Source organism: Nothoprocta perdicaria, unplaced genomic scaffold (assembly GCF_003342845.1).
Source record: "Nothoprocta perdicaria isolate Ctin4 unplaced genomic scaffold, notPer1 scaffold_259, whole genome shotgun sequence".
NCBI lineage: Eukaryota > Metazoa > Chordata > Aves > Tinamiformes > Tinamidae > Nothoprocta > Nothoprocta perdicaria.
The window spans coordinates 42,353-59,714 of record NW_020455487.1 but is presented as its reverse complement, the minus strand read 5'-3'; positions in this window follow the sequence as shown (position 1 = coordinate 59,714).

Below are 17,362 nucleotides of genomic sequence, written 5' to 3'. Positions count from 1 at the left end.
GCCAAAGCCTGAGATCCAGAGATCCAAGTAGCAAGGCTGAGATACCTTGTATTACTCAGGTCTTCAGGTAGGGAAGCAGGTTTGGACATGGCATTCCCCACACCTCTTTCTTAAATATTCCAGTATAAATAAAAATATTCCCTTAGAAATGCCATTCAAACACAATTTGTACTAAATTTGTGTGACTGTCCTGTCCATTTATACAGCAAATGAAGTCCTGCATAGATTGTGCCACACTTGGTGCATGTTTTATGTTAACAGCAGGCTCAGATTTGGCATTTTTCTTAACCGTAATGGCTTGTGTCTTAGAGCCTGCTTGAATAAAATTCCACTTAGTAAATATTTCTATGGTCTTTCTTCTTGGTCTACTTAGTACTAGCCACTATTGAGCTGTTTTCTCCCCTTTTTTTTCCCACTTTGTCTTGGAGTATGCAGGGCTACTGGGGGGTTGTGGGCATCATGGTAACACGTGCTGTCAGCCTGACCTGCTGCAGGTACCGCACAGGGTCTGTCATTGCAGGATTCTAGTCTTTCTGGAAATCCACTTTGAGCATTCAAAGCTTTTGATGATCTATCAACTGCTTTTCTGTATCTCATTTAACATTTGATACAACCCTTCAAATCAAGCTCAATGCTAGACTAAGATTGCCTTGTATTCATCTATAAGTCCATGGATACTGCCTGCTTTTAGAATTAATTATGCCTCTCACCAGAATTTCTCACCACTGGTTTTCTTCACTGGAGCATTGACAGGGGATTAAATAATGGTTGTTTATCTGACATAATCTACCAACATCTGTATGCCTACTTACACATTTAAGATTTCAGAATGTCTCTGTTACMCATCTGTCCACTCGGTGCATAGGTGAGTTAGGTGCTCAAGAAAAGGCTTCCACTTTGCAGTATGGTGTGRAGCCGAACTCTCTCCAGAAAACACTGATAAATGGCTGTGCACTGATGTCCATCCTGCTGTGCAGGTAAAGCCTGGCAGCACCATGAGAGGGCTGCACAGCCTGTGGGACAGCATGGCCATGCCCTCTGAGGATGCTGCTCTCCACAGCTAGTGCAGGTTTCTCCATCATGGTGCTGCACTGTGCCACCTGGGCGTGCCTGAAGACTAAGACACACACAAGCCAGCGTGAGGAAGGGAATGCCAATGGAAAGTGCTGAGGGCAAGGGTTTGCAGAAGTGCTGAGAGGGGCTTCTTGCTGCTGTAGAAAGCAAAACACTGTGTTAGACTTTGTGATGCAGAGGCAGTGCATGGGAGCCAGATTAGATTCAAGGAGACAGCCTGGGTGAAGAGCTCTCTGGCTTCTAGGAGAGGAGTGCACAAACACCAGTGTATCCCCTGCAGTAGGTGCTTCAACCTATTCTCTCGTTCAACCCCACAGCCAAGATACTCTTTTTGAACAGCTGCTCCCCTGCTTGGTACCTTAGCTGCTGGTTAGGTTACCCTGCCTCTCTGGGACTTCTTACTGTGTGCGACCAACTTTGTGTGGTGCTGGAGACGTCACCAGAGGCCTCCAGGGAGCTGACTTGGGCATGTGCCCRATCAATCTCAGTTCTCAACGACTTCTGAGGTCCTCTTCTCTTGGGAGAAAATGTCAACCACTTGCTAGCGCAACAAGACTATCAGACTTCAAATGCACCAGTTAGTGCCAAGCTGAATTTTAGCAGGAAGCTGTTGAATCAAGATTGCCACCTTTGGTTCTATGTGTGATGTGAACGCCAAGCTTTAGGAGGCAGGTTGGGCTGCTACATCCAAGGCTAAATGAGATTTTTTCTTGGGGTCCCAGGACATAGTCTATACGTGACTAGCTTTACCACCCACAAGTGGTGCCCTGCCACCTGCTAGTGCACTGCCAGTTGTGTGGCTACTCTTATTCCAGAACTTGTCTGAAAGCAGCTCTGATTATGGGCGGGTGACAGTGGGATTGGGGAGGGAGAGGAAGGACAGAGAGACGGGGTGAAAAAAGCAAAAGATGTAGCCTAGTCATCTAGCTTGTTAGAAGTGATTTTGCCTGGAGATGGGTAAGTAAAACAAGAGAGAGTTGTGCAGATCTCATTTGCAAATTGAGTGTTATTCTTGGAAAGGTGTTTCCCTTTCCTGAAGAAAAGCAATTAGTGCATGAGATTAATATTATACACGCTAAAAGAGCCTCCAGTAAAGAYTGACTGCTCTTTTCACTTGCTTGGTGGTAATTTAATAGCGATAGCATTAAGACTGTGGCTAGTGTTAGAGTTACTTGTGAAAATGTGGCTAAGCAGGCTGTATGGAGAGCACAACCTGCCCTCTCGTGGCTTACCTGAAAATTACCTGCGGACACTCGAAAGCTGATTTTCTCTTTTTTTGAAAGAATAGTCTCTGCATACCAAGTAAGGCAAGTTTGTGTCCTTGGTGAAAAGAAAAAGATGCAGGTAAAATATGTATGAAATAAAAAAAAAAGTTGAGCATGTGCAAATACTATATTTTTGATTTTAAAGATTGTTTCTTTCGCTTTAGTGTTTCATCCRTTCCAAACTACAAAAGCAAAAACAAACAAAACAAGCATTTTTATTGTTTGATGTAGCTCTGCAATCCATTGTGGCATGAATTGTGCTGCAGTTATAAGAGCTGGGGAGGAGGCGATGAAGGAGGAATACTTTGTCACGTAAGTGGAGGCAAAGACTGCTAACGCTTCCGTGGAAAATAATCCTGGAAACACATGATACCCACTCTCCACAAAACACTAGAGACCCTGGGGTGTTAGTTTTGAAGGTGAAATTAGTGCATTAGATTCGTGGAGYGCATGGAGCTGGTCTGGGTAGGGGTACAGTGTTGGCTGGGTCACCTTGCTGGCCTCCACGCAGCCAGGCAGTGATGAGGACACCAACAGGGGCAAGGAGAGCCGTGTCCATCCGTGATCGGTCCCTGGAGCCCTGGGACTGCCCTCACTGATCCCTTTTCCTCTCTCACCTTGGTAGCTGCMTATGCCCAGCACAAAGAGGAAAGGTGAAGGACCAGCACATGCAATCTCTGTGGTGTCTTTCTGCTCGAGACGCTTTCCCAGCAGATGGGAAATGCAGCCATCAATTACTACAAGCTGAGGTGGGTGTAAGCACCACCATCCCACACCTTTTAAAGTATTCCTGTTGAACTGATGCCTCCTTCTAACAAAAAGCTCTGAATCATGCAGGGGCGTGTAATATAAGGCTCCAAATGAGATGTCTAACCCCCGAGAGGGAGACATGCTCAAAAATATCCCTTTCTCTGCCTTTTTATTAACTAGACCTTTGCAGCTTACAGCTCTGTGGGGAGGGCTTTTTTGTGGATTATCCTTTTGAGGAGTTTAATTCTCTCTAGTCACTTGCTAATTGCTCCTTCAATTTACTGTACAGGAGCTGTGGACAGCTAATGCTGCCTTTCTGAATCAGCCAGTGGGTCTGATGCCTAATTTTTTGACTCTGTGGTAGCTAGTGGTGGCCACATCATCTCTGTCAGTCAAGGCCTATGCTTTTGTGCAAATGATTATCATTAAAATTCTCTGAAAGAATTAGTGAGAACCTGCCTGCTGAACTGAATTCAGCCTCGTTACTATCTGTTAGCTGAAAGTGGAGCTGTTCTGATTCTGTCCTGTCCTGTGGAGTTCAGGATCCAATTAGCAGGAAGCAGGGCTGTAAGTAGCCTTGCAATCATGGWCTTCTGGAGGGTCCACTTTGGCCTCTTCAGGGACCTGCTTGGAAGAATCCCATGGGCTGGGGCTCTGGAAGGAAGAGCGGGATGAAGAGAGTTGGTTAGTTTCAAGCAGCACTTTGTCCATGTCCAGGATCAGTGCATCCTTATGAATAGGAAGTCAGGCAGAGGGGGCAGGAGGCCTGTGTGGATGAGCAAGGAGCTCCTGACAAAACTTGAACAGAAGAAGGCAGTATACAGAATGTGGAAAAAAGGGCAGGTCCCTGGGGAGAGATACAGGAACGTTGTCAGGGAATTCAAGGCTGCAACAAGGAAAGCTAAGGCACATTTGGAAATAAATCTGGCAAGGGAAATTAAAAATAACAAGAAGAACATCTTCAAATATATTAATGGCAAAAGGAAGATTAGGGAAAATGTGAGTCCACTGATAAATGGGGTGGGTGGCCTCGTTACGAAAGACACAGAAAAAGCAGAGCTGYTGAATGTCACCTTTGCTTCGGTGTTTGTCAGGGGCAGCCCTCTAGGATCCCAGGCCCTAGGGACAAGAGAAGCGAGCTGGAGTGAGGAAGGATTGCTCTGGGTAGAGGAAGAGTGGGTCAGAGAGCATCTAATGAAACTTGACACCCACAAATCCATGGGCCCTGATGGGATGCACCCCGGAGTGTTGCGTGACCTGGTGGATGTCATAGCCAAGCCACTCTCCATCATCTTCWRAAGGTCCTGGAGAACAGGAGAGGTGGCTGAGGATTGGAAGAAAGCCAACGTCACTCCAGTCTTCAAAAAAGGCAAGAAGAAGGACCCGGGCAAYTACAGGCCGGTGAGCCTCACCTCCATCCCTGAAAAAGTGATGAACATCTCATCCTGGCTGTTGTCTYCAAACATGTGGAGGAGAAAAAGTGCTCAGGAGTAGCCAGCATGGATTCACCAAGGGGAAATTGTGCTTGACTAACCTGATAGCCTTCTGTGATGGAATGACTGGCTGGATAGWTGAGGGGAGAGCGGTGGATATTGTCTGTCTGGACTTGAGCAAAGCATTTGACACTGTCCCTCACAGCATCCTCCTGGGTAAGCTCAGGAAGTGTGGGATAGATGAGTGAATTGTGAGCTGGATTAAGAACTGGCTTAATGGCAGAGCTCAGAGGGTGGTGATCAGTGGCACAGAGWCCAGTTGGAGGCCTGTGGTTAGCGGTGTCCCCCAGGGGTCAGTCCGGCCCTGTTCAACTTATTAACGACCTGGATGAAGGGCTGGAGTKCTCYCTCAGCAAGTTTGCTGATGACACCAAACTGGGWGGAGTAGCTGATAGCCCYGAGGSCTGTGCTGCCATCCAGAGGGACCTGGACAGACTGGACAACTAGGCGGTGAGAAACCTCATGASGTKCAACAGGGGCAAGTGCAGGGTCCTGCACTTGGGGAGGAATAACCCTGGACACCAGTACAGATTAGGCGTGGACCTGCTGGAGAGCAGCCCYRCAGAGAGGGACCTGGGTGTCATGGTGGACGACAAGTTGACCATGAGGCAGCAGTGTGCCCTGGTGGCCAAGAAGGCCAACGGGATCCTCGGGTGCATTAAGAAGAGCGTCTCCAGCAGGTCGAGGGAAGTGATCATCCCCCTCTACTCAGCCCTGGTGAGGCCACACATGAGGAGTACTGCGTCCAGTTCTGGGCTCCCCAGTACAAGAGGGATGTGGAGCTGCTGGAGAGAGTCCAGCGCAGGGCTACCAGGATGTTCAGGGGCCTGGAACATCTGTCCTATGAGCAAAGGTTGAGGGAGCTGGGTCTGTTCAGCCTGGAGAAGAGGAGGCTGAGGGGGGACCTGMTCAGTGTCTATAAATACCTCAGGGGAGGGAGGGAGGAGGAGGGGGTCAGCCTGTTTTCAGTGGTGGCCAGAGATAGGATTAGAGGAAATGGCCACAAGCTGAGGCACCAAAAACTCCACAGGAACTTAAGGAAAAATTTCTTGACAGTGAGAGTGACAGAGCCCTGGAACAGGCTGCCCARAGAGGTTGTGTAGTCTCCTTCTCTGGAGATCTTCAAAGCATGCTTGGACGCCACCCTGTGCCCAATGCTATAGGTGACTCTGCATGTGCAGCAGAGTTGGAGTAGATGATCTCTAAAGGTCCTTTCCAACCTTAAGGATTCTGTAATATAGAAAAAGGAATAGAGGGCAACCACATTTCGTAATTGTTATTTGAAGATCTGAAATTGCAAAATCTAACCCTATGCTTTTCTTCACTAGCTACTGTGTTTCCTTGCTTTTGGGACAGAAATTGTGTGACTAGGCTTGTGATGGGACCAAAAGAGAAAGGACAGGCAGATTCAGCCTATCAGCTAAATTCAACATAGCATTCAGACTGATGGCAACTGGAAGTAATATAGTTACCCTAAAATATGCCATTTGATCCTTTATACAGTGCATGCAATATGTTAAGTGCCCCTCTACAGAGGTGCTTGGTGAGCATCAGGTTAAGAATAAGGCTCTCTGCAGAGATCCTGCAGCTGAGACAGAGCTATGGAGTATTCAGTATCCAGAACTCCTCTAAAAATAGGCTTTCCAGGTCTGGGTGGCCAGACTAAATGGTGAAAGTTTAGATCATCATTTTACATAACAGCTTTGTGTGGCTTACACTTGCCCAGGAAAAGGGAGGTTACAAATACCATCCCTTCTCATGAGAAAACATCCATCTGAAATGTTATGGTCAGCAAAAACCACCCCTATATTGTATTTCAAGTTAATCCTGAACACTTTCCRTTGCACAGTATAGATCCAAAATATGCTGAGATACCAAACTGAGAATTCTCCAAGAAAGAAGCCTGAAAAGAAGATGTGACCATTGACTTTCCATTTGATGTGGCTCCRATTACACACCTAAATGCAGTATCTGGAGGTCAAGTTCACAGGTTTGAGCTGATCTTATCCATTGATGCACTTATGGTAATTTTACTGTCGCCATGTGTTTTTCCTTCAAAGGGCCCAGTCATGCGTTTGTGTGGACAGATCTGATTTGCAGATGGCAAACAAAGCAGGTAAACACAATGATGAAAATGAGAGGCGTGGGTTAGGGAGCTGGCTCTGTGAGCATTGAACATGTCACACTATTCAGCAGATAGGGAGGAAGTGGTGAGATCTCTTCCACTGCAGATGATACCTCTCAGTTCTGCTTTCCTCTCAATATCTTGCTGGCTCTGACYTACTGCCAAACACTTGGAGCCTTTTTGCCTGGGGCAACTTCTACCAGTGGGGTGGAAAGCACTGGCTTGGTCCAGGCATTGCCTTTGGCAGTGCTTGCAAGATAGGTGGGTCTGCACTAAGACAGGGGCTTCATCTGCAGCCCCGGTGAAAAGATTTTAAAATGATTATCTTTGCCCTTAGGTTTTCTCTCAGACAGAGTGACTCAAATAGCTCCTTAGTTGGCACCGTAGATTCAGCCTGTGGTGACTCTCCTTAGGTTCCTGATTTTCGGTGCTCACGTAAGAGAAGTTTTATATTTGGCTGTTTAGGTTATGGTGAATTGCATTAGGATAGATGCCTGGGAGTCAGGGGCTCAAGTATTAAGAAATGGGGCTACAAAGTCCCCTCTTGTGGCTTCCTTCCCATGCTGGTTTTGTTGCTATGCCCTAGGCTGTGTCCAAGCTTCTTTCTCTTGTGATCAGAATCTGAATGTTTGGCCCATCTCATCTCATCTCAGCAGATATTTTTTTTTTAATTTCAGACTCAGAAGAAAGTTTCCTGAGGTTTGTTTTTTAGTTGCCTTTTGCTTGAAAGCATCTTTCAGCAGCTTCATTTTTATGTGGAGGTATTATTACTCAAATATCTGTAACACATTTTCACAGCTACCTCCTCTGCTTGAGTTTTCTGAAAAACTATTCAATGCATTAAATTCTCAGAAGCTGCTATTGCCAGGAATAAGGCTGATGATGGGTTTCCATTGGGCTGGCTACCACTGATTTCAGATGTAGCCTGAAGTGCTCATTATACCTCCTCCAGCTGGTTTATTTTATGTTTTAACCAGATAATTTCAGATGCTGGTGAGCATTTTAACAACGTATTCTTCCACTTTCCTTCATGTTTTGCATTCTGCTACCCCATGGTTAGTGACCATTCAGGGCTTGGGGGACTGGGCCAAAGAGTTCTTTCCTTCTGTGTTGGCTCTAGTTGACTGTACATGGCGATACCGTCATGAGATACAGTGTGCTCAGACCATAACATCAAATATACTTACATGTTTAAGACCTACAACAATGGTCAGGTTAGTGGTTAGCAAGCGCTCTCTTGCTTGACGTACTATGCTCTTACAGGTCCTCTTGGTGTAGCAGTCACACAGAGGCATGAGCGAATGTCTTCGTTTAGGAAAGCTCTGAGACTGTTCAGATTCGTGTTGCATCCCAAGCTCACTGCGTTCAGCCCCAAGCTTGGAGACAGGAGCTTAGATGAGATCTAGTAAGCCTTTTTCTTTTGAGGTTGTGTACCCCATCTCTGTGTGCCAAACCATCTGGATTTAGAATTACACAGAATCACAGAAACACAGAATSACAATTCAGCTCATAGCTTTGAAAAATGTGCCTTGCAAAGGCAAAGCACAATCTCTTCTGGGAAAAGAGAAGGTTGGATTTTTAACAGAATCATAGAATCATCCTTTTATTAAATCCAGATATGTTCTTCTATGCCTGCTGCTCCTTTCCCCTTACCTTTTCCTGTGAGTAATAATGATTTTGTAAAAACTTTTTTTTAAATATGTACTTAGTAGAGTTTTTCAGACTGATGAATCTACTAACTTTCAGTCAACTTTTGAAAGTTCTGTTAAAACAGCCTATCTCATGCTCTTTTCTTCTTTTTTTTTTCCCTCAATTGCTGACAGTTATTTGATATCAGTATAGTTCCTATCTAGAAAGTACGTCTCTAGCAGCAGAACACAAATTTCCTTCCTCTCCTTTTCTCTAATATTGCTGAGATTATTTCATACAGAAGCAATATAAGAGCAAGTTTTTCAGAGCAAAGTCAATGGAAATGGAAATTTATTAAATAACAACAGCACACAAAAACTGCTTTGCCCAATAAATTACTATAATTTCACTTTGCAACCAGGAAACCTAAGTCTTGTTTCTCCCCACATTTAAAAGAGTGCATAGCAAGGCAGCTTGCTCTGGAATAGAAATATCTCATGTATTTTTTATTGCTGCATATCTGAGGACACCTGAAATTGTCTTAGGGAGAGGTCCTGGAACATTTCAACATTTCAGAGTATTGTAGCTATAGCTACACTCCCAGTAACTGAATGGGGAAACAAAATCTTTTTTTTTCTTGATCACTCCAAGTCTTTCTCCTATTTAAATGGCAAAAGGCTTCTGGAATCTTCCTTTTGCCTTTCCTCTCTTTCCCATACTTCCCATAGTTACAAACATCAAGGCTGGATTGTGTCAATGAGCTAGTTCCTTCCCCAGGCTCCTTATATTTTTAATAGTATCTGCTGTGTGTTGCTGCCCAGCCCTCCATGCTAGTCTCGTCAGGTGAAGCTGAACTGAGAAGTGAACACGACGGATGAGATGTAGCTGTATAAACGTGGGTTCCTGTCTCTCTGGGTATGAAACAACATCCTTTTCTATGCCCATCCAACTTCCAATGCAGCTTATTTTGTTATTTTGGCAGTCGCATCATACTGCAAACTCTTGACACCTGATCATTTGTATATCAGCTTGGCAGCCTTATGTCTCTGGTATGTCTGAGCTTAATAATGTGTCAGAAAAYGTCTTGCTAAGCCATGTTTTCTGCTGAATGAGTGAGAGCAGAACTGGATATATTAATGTTTGCCTATATTTGAGAAATTGTTCTCTACTACACATACATCCAAATGAATGGATGTGCATTTTGGAGATATGCTATTGAGTGCAATATCRTGTTTTTATTAAAACAATAGCATGCTAATAAATTTAGTGAATCCCCAGGATTTAGTATATCAATATCGTTTCAATGGTAAAAGCTGTTTTTCAAGTATTATCTGTAAGAGATAGAAGAACAGACCAGAATCTTTACTCTCCATTCAATTAAAAAAAATCTGTTGTTTTCAAACAGTTAGTTAATTCTGTTTTCAATTTTTGGAAATGCTTTCTCACATTTCATTGTCCTTGAATTTTATTTGCATGATGATGAGTCAAAAATATCATAATAGACTTACAATCTTTTATACAGTCAGAAAACAAGTATCAGAAATCTGACAGAGAAAATTGCCTTCATATTTCTAAAATATTTTTAAAGAGTTTCAGGAGTGTTATAACGTGCAGCTATATTTTGGAAACTTAACTGAAATCTTATCTATAGCAATTCACATTTTCATTCTGYTCCAGCAGGATTTAAAATAAGATATCATTAATTAATAGAACTTTGTGCAACGTRCCTGAGAAAAGAATAATAATTAATAGGAGTTATTATTTCTCAGATTTTCTGTAATTCGCAGAAGAATATTTCCACTGTTGCATTTAATGTCTTTTCAAGCCAGCAGTAAAATTTTAAATTGAATTTTTAAAGCTTCAACTAAGCTGTTCTCTATAAACAATAGGYTTTTCCTCCTTGTAGAGCATGAATCATGCACAGAAAGATTTGCTTTGCTATAAGAAAAGAAGGAATAATGCAAAATGTATTAGAAGCTGGAATTTTCAGAACATGAAAACAAAAATTACTCCTTTTTATTTTTTTTGAAAACTCAAGTTTGTGTCTAGAAAGGGAAGTATAGGGATCCRATCTAATCAACTGAGTGAATTTGCAATCTAGATCAAATGATTCTTTTGCCATTGCTGTCTTTCTAAATTCAGCCCCAGCTCTTGGGGTTGAACAGWCCTCAAGAGGGTAGTTCATTTTCTCTCTCTCAGATGCACAGTGCAGCTACTCACTGCTTGATAATACAGTGCCATATGAGAAAGCTGGTAGTGAGAGGTACAGTCTCCAGGTACTGTACAGGTACTCCAGAAAGGCACAGTTTTCCAGCCGCTCTGCAGCAGATCTGCCAGCTATGAGCAGGACTTGGAAGTACAACAGGAGAAGAATTTASTGAACATCTCCAAAGGAGGCTTTTGCCTTTTGAGATGATTTARAAAACCCCAGATGAATGCATAGGACTACAATTGTAAGCATATGATGTACAACATGTCCAGCAGGCAAATGAATTGAKCTCTACATGATCCAAAACTGTATGCTTATATTTAGACAGATATATCCTCTGCCTTGATGATGTTCAGTTCACCTAAATTTAGGTGTGTACCAGGTGGTGAAGAGTGGCTTCAGCTGAGCCCAAATTTAGGAAACTTTCTCTGTTAATTTGCCATAAGCATCTTTGTTGGATGTAGAATTCTCAAAACCATTCCACCTAATGTCCAGTTGCCAACCCAAAAGGGCACATCTTCTGTAGGTCCTGTGTTACATCTGATAGTTCTGTGCATATGTAACACAACTTGGGTGGTGCCAGACACCAATATGTAGGCAACTAAACAAAGCCCTTGAACTTAGAGCTGAATCAACAGGAATATTTTAAGATGGATGTATCAATACTTTAAAGACTTAATACTAAATTTCAGAGTCCATTGCAGTAATTAGCATCAAATACATTAAGATGAAGAAAACAGACCCTTCTTTGGGCCAATTTCCCTCTATCAGAAAAGTTTGATTGACACTCTAAACCTTCTTATATTATAGATATTCTTGTGTGGAAATATGGGGTTTATTATGATTCAGCAGATGGAATAACACACTACCATTACATGATCTCTCAGTCTTACTGACTCAGAATTAACAAGCAAATGAAAATTACAATGTGTCATTTTATAAACTGTTTTACATATAGCCCCAGAGAGATCTCACCTTTTCAAAAAGAATAGTTGAATATATATTGCCTGAAATTTCATCCTCAGATGTCATGACTTTTGACACTTTCGCAAGGTTCTTCAGTAATCTGACACATTGCAGAGGCACGTCTTCTACACATGAATATAACTGGAAAAGATGATGTAGGATGAACTCCTCATGAATTATTTTGGATTCATCTTACCTTATGACAGTAGCTGGCAAACATGGGATTAGCACTGTTGGCTACAATTCTGTAGAGAGCACATTTTATTTTACAGCTAAGAAACCACAAGACACAAAGCAGGTACTTACTTCAGATATTTATTGTAGTCTATCAATCAGAGAATACCAAATCCCTGTTTTCAAACCACCAATGTTCATTGCCTTCATGGTGTGAGTGAAGGTGATAAAGCTAAACRAGAAGAACTGATAAACAAGGATAGATGTTTAACACATCTTGGATAAAAATGAATTGGACAGTTTTAAGTCAGAGCAGTTATAGTTTTATTCTTTATATGGTAAAGCAATCTAACAAAACCAATACCATAAAAATAACTAGAATGAATAAGGCATGTCAAAGTCTTCACTGAGGTGTCAAGTATATATACATACAGTACTGAATATATTAGCAACAGTGTAAAAGATCGCCCCACACTTTATTACTATTGTAGTTATGAACTAATAAAGTAAGTGTCATCAGTGTTGTTTAATAGGTAGACACTGAGGCTACAAGCGCAAAATTTAAATGGTTAGTATCAAACTTGTTGAATATGCTTCTTCTCATCCTGTAGTTAATGGCAAACTCTCACTAGCTTCAATGGAAGGAGGACCAGAGAGGCTGGGGAAGGCATTTCTGGTCCTCCATTGCATAGTCCTCACACAGCTGAAATTGTGTTGTCCACATTACTGTCACACTTGTAAATTTAGGATTGAGAAGTCATACTATGGAGTTGCTATCTGTAAATGATGGTGATGATAGTAACCTCATCAAAACTACTGATCACATATCTTCAATACTTAATTCATTATTAATGGGCTATGTGCAGACCATCTACTATGACATTGTACATGTCTGTAAAGGTTGMGAAGCTGGAGAGAGTTACCAATCACTCACACAACTAATTGTACAGTACAGCCAGTCTGGGCTTCTCTGTACTGTCGAGGGAGAGAAGTTGGTGCAATGTGTAATTTATGATCCTACTGCAGGTGGACAGAATATGTTTCCTTACTTTGCTAATCGCACAGACAGTCAAGATTTCATGGCATTAGGTAGCAGACAGTTTGACTGGCTCATTTCTGTCTTGATCATAGTAGCAACTACAACTGGCACCTATAGTATATGGTCTGCATATGACTTTGTGTGACTTTGCTGACAAACAATCAGATCTTTTTAGGTGAGATATTGCCGTGGAGAGTTAATCATGAATTCTACTTTTCAGTGCTTTACCAGTCCAATTATGACAAGATTTATATATAGTCTAATGTATATTCTCATTGAACTAAGGAAAGTCTCTCTATATCTTAAAGACAACTGGACAAAATGTGTTTTCAAATATTTTTAACAAAGTGCTTTTGTGGAGATAAACTGATAGTCACAGAATTTTCTTTGATTTTGAGAAAAATATCCATAATGTCTAACAATCAGAATTAAGCTTTCATGTAATGATCAAGATTTTATGTAATGCTGTTTTAACAAAAGCAAAGCTTTGGCTAATAATCAGTGACAATCAATTAGACTTTACAAAAAGCCATTGCAAATTTAAGATATGTACATGAATAAACAGTAGAATAACACTATGAGAGAAATAGCTTGCCTTACACTGTTGTCAATGAAAATATGTTTTCATTAATATATGTATACTATGAAGCAGGAAAACTAACAAGGTACAATCTCTCTGGAAAGCATTATGTGGATAACGTTTGCAGGCAAAAGGCAAGGCAAATAAAATTAATCTTTAAGAATGCTAGTTATTGTCTCAATCTGTTACTGAATATTACAATCCTAATCTAACTCTCAAATGTGTTGTAAGCACTAAAAAGATTTTTTTTCCAATAGGCAACAAAGTATTGATTTAGAAAATAAAATGTATGGCCTTTATCAAATGCCTTTGTCTAGTAACACAATAAGGTACCAGGCAAAATTACCTTGGTAGAGCAGCAAGATCTTCTAATGCCTATATTTTAGGAAGATGCAGTTACAAAATATGAATTTAATAGGAGATCATTCATTGTCTGGTATTAATTTCCAGGTACATGAGAGAAGCAGGTGAAGCACTATAAATATATATAKAGAGAGATATATATGTAAATGACTGTTAATACAACCCTTCTGACAAAATAATCCTGCAGTCAAACTTTTCTTACTAATGGTCAGGAACACAGCAGTTTATGGTCTGGCTAGTCTATGGTTTCCAATTATCATCTTTAATATCCTTGACATGACAGATCATGGAAAAAGCAAGTTTAAGTAACACAGAACTCCGTCTCAGCCTTGAGGGAAGAAATGATATTTACACTACTCAACATTGCTCTGTGAAAACCACATTAACTGTTGTGCTCTGGACTGCGTAAAGACTCATGGGTAAATGGAAAAGCAATGGGCCAAACAGAACCAACTGAGATTGTCTTGAAAATGTCAGAAACTTCCCTTCTTTCTATCCACAGGGGATTCTGAATGTATTTCTACTAATCAAAACTCTGTGGAGCGAAGTGCTGAGGAAGAATGTGATGAAAAAGATCCAGCAGTTGCAGAGGTAATCCATTGTGTATTGTTGTGTTGTGTACTTCTTGGATGATGGACAGTGGCAGTGTGATTATAAATCTGTAATTCAGTTAAGGGGGGCTAGATAATGCTGTTAGAAATAAGACAAGCCCTCCTGTGTATTGTGAATTTCATCTTAAAAAAAAGAAAACAGGATGAGAGTTCTGATCATTTTTTTGCCTTCTTTATTTCTGAAGGATATATTTTCATAAATATAGAAGAGTTATTTAATAATTATGGCAGCCTGAAAGTGTGAAGAGGACAGAGGTCAYGAAAGACTTGAGCTTTAAAGATTTTCTTCATGTTCTGATCAAGAGCAATTAGTAACCAAATAAATAACATCAAAGACCCAAATTTTAAGAATGAGATACCATCTAGGTTGCTGTTTTTATCTGGCTAGTTCTTTTCTTTTTCTATGATTTCTTTATTAACATTAGTTGAGGTTGCCAAATAATATCTGAAAACTCACCCTTTTCCAGTTATTTCAGAAAATTGCAATAACATTTATGAGACCTATGTTATAATGATCTCTGAACCATAAATCCCAGCCTGAGATTCTGTTCTTTAGAGTTGTGTCAGGTATTGTAGTAAATGGAGTCCTTTTATAGTCAATGCACTTCAAAATTTATTGGTTTTTGGCTGTATGCAAGTCGACATCTGTGTGTGTATGGATAAGTAAATATGTGTATAGGGAGATTTGTGTATGCTTACATGTACTGTACACATAGGCCCTTCTCAGAAATACAAAAAAGAAAAAATAATGAGAGCAGGAGACTTAGAAAGTTGGAAGTAGAATGCTTGAATTTCTGGTCTCTGCTGCATATTAAGTTCTCAAACCCTCAGCAGCAGGGTAGGGTAAAGAAAAAAGATTTTCTTGTTATGGAGTCCCAAAGGATGGCAGGAGAGATAGGGGAAGCTGCATGAAGTTATTTTCAGGTGTTTGTAGTTATTTTGTATCATAATAATCCACTGTTTTGAAGGAGATGTATTAGAGGTTTGTCAGTGTTAWCTAGTGAATGCTGGCCTTCTTTCTCTACCGACCTCTTGGGAAATGTGTATTTTCTGTTAATTGAAAAGTAAGGACTGAGTTTGACAAATAACTAGCAGCATTAATGGTTAAACCTGAAGGTATCTTTATCACATGTTTCCCTCCTGAGACGCTATATTAATCTTTCTGTTCTTCGGTGTTGGTACCTTACGCTCGACTAATTCCCAGAGCTGGCCTGAGCCTTGCRCATTGCTTTTTCCAGGCCGTGAAAAGCACCTGGGGTTTCAGGAGAGATCATTTTTGAACCTCATTCCCATGTGCATATGAATTTGAAAGCAGATGTGTTGTGTCTTCGCAGCTAGGAAAGTTGGCTAATTCAGATGTCCTAYGAAGACTATAGACAACGTTGCACAGAATTCATTACAACCTGGAAAAATTGAGCTGGACATTTAGTTACTTCAGGGCTAATTTGGCCATGAAATGGGTCAGTAATTATACCTTGACTTCCCCACTCTCCCTTTTGATTTCTCACTCCAGCGGTGGCATGAAAATAGTACTCCCCAAGGAGYTGAATGGGAAAGACTCTGGGCTATGCCTGGATCCTCCAGTCCCACCATTGGCATCTAACAGGCACTTAAGTGAGGTGCCTAAACTACAGGCCTTCTTATCCCAGGTTATCTGCGTAAATAAGAAAAGTAGGCCCRTTCCCAAGGGCGATCCAGATTTGGCAGTGCCTATTTCTTCAGAGTACCTCCCTGCTGAGTGRGGTGCTCAGTGATATACCTAGAGCTAGGTGGGATGAATCTAGGCCTTAAGACACAGTTGGTTTTCATGGAGACAAGTGGGGTGAAAGGAGTCGGGAGGAGAGAACTTCAAGCCAGAGAGAACACAGGGATGGCCTGTCAAGTAGGTTCCCATGCTTTCAGCACCACCACCTCTTCTCTGGAAGCGCATTTACAGCTAATAAAGCAAAGCTTCCATAGTCTATCTATCATAGTTTAGAAATCATAAGGCTGTGTATGACTGTAGAGGAAAATAAAGTTTAGTGTTGCATCCGAAGTAATTATTATAAAAGACTATATATACAGAAACAAGTTCAATTGCATTAGCCCTACAGAAGGTGATTTAAGGCATTTTAATTAAAAAATATTGGACTTCGTGAAATCTATTCAGGAAGGTATCAAAACAATTTTATATATTTTTCTGTTTCTCTCCATAGTACTTTTCTGAAGTTATAAAGCCATAAATAATATTTTTGTTAGAAGATCAAGGTCTGCCTTGCTACACTGCTATGCATATGCACAATGCTAAATAGAGTATTTAGAGATGGGAGATTTATTTTATTTTATTTTATTTTATTTTATTTTATTTTATTTTATTTTATTTTATTTTATTTTATTTTATTTTATTTTATTTTATTTTAATTGGAACTCTCCCAAATTCAAACTTATATCATTTAGTTTCTGGTATTACTTAATAATTCTGGTATTATTTCTGGTATTGGTATAAACAACACCTTCTGTCTACTTTGTCTCACATCAGGTTGAAATGTTAAAGCTGGTCCCCTAGAACAGCAAGTTTAAATAAGATTTTTTCAACCCAACTCTATTTCTGTTAATTCTATTCTAACCTTGACTTGCAACCAAACATTTCTTGTATCACTTCACATTTAACTATGTTAAACAGTAACGTAGAAATACAGCATCAAAACTGGAGCTAACAATTTGCATGCTATCATGCAATGTTCGTATGTCTAGAGTCGTAAAAGTTTAACAAGCAGATATGGATGTCAATTGATACTCAAATCAAGACATCTGACCTCCTTAAGCAAACCACTTTGAATTTGCTAAATGCTACAAAGCTTCTAGTGGATATTAAGTGATATTGCTTACCAACAATACAAAGTAATCTGGGAGAAGTCTGTATATAAATGTCCATCACTTTGTGCAGTTTCATATTCTTAAATGTCAGAATGCAAAGCCTTCATTTGTTTATTTGTGCTCAGATTAGATAAAGGTTGGAAAGAAGCTGCAGGGTGCTTTGAAAGTGAAGGTGATTCCTTTTTTCCTATATGCACATACCCACAAATTGTTTAGAAAATATTCTTG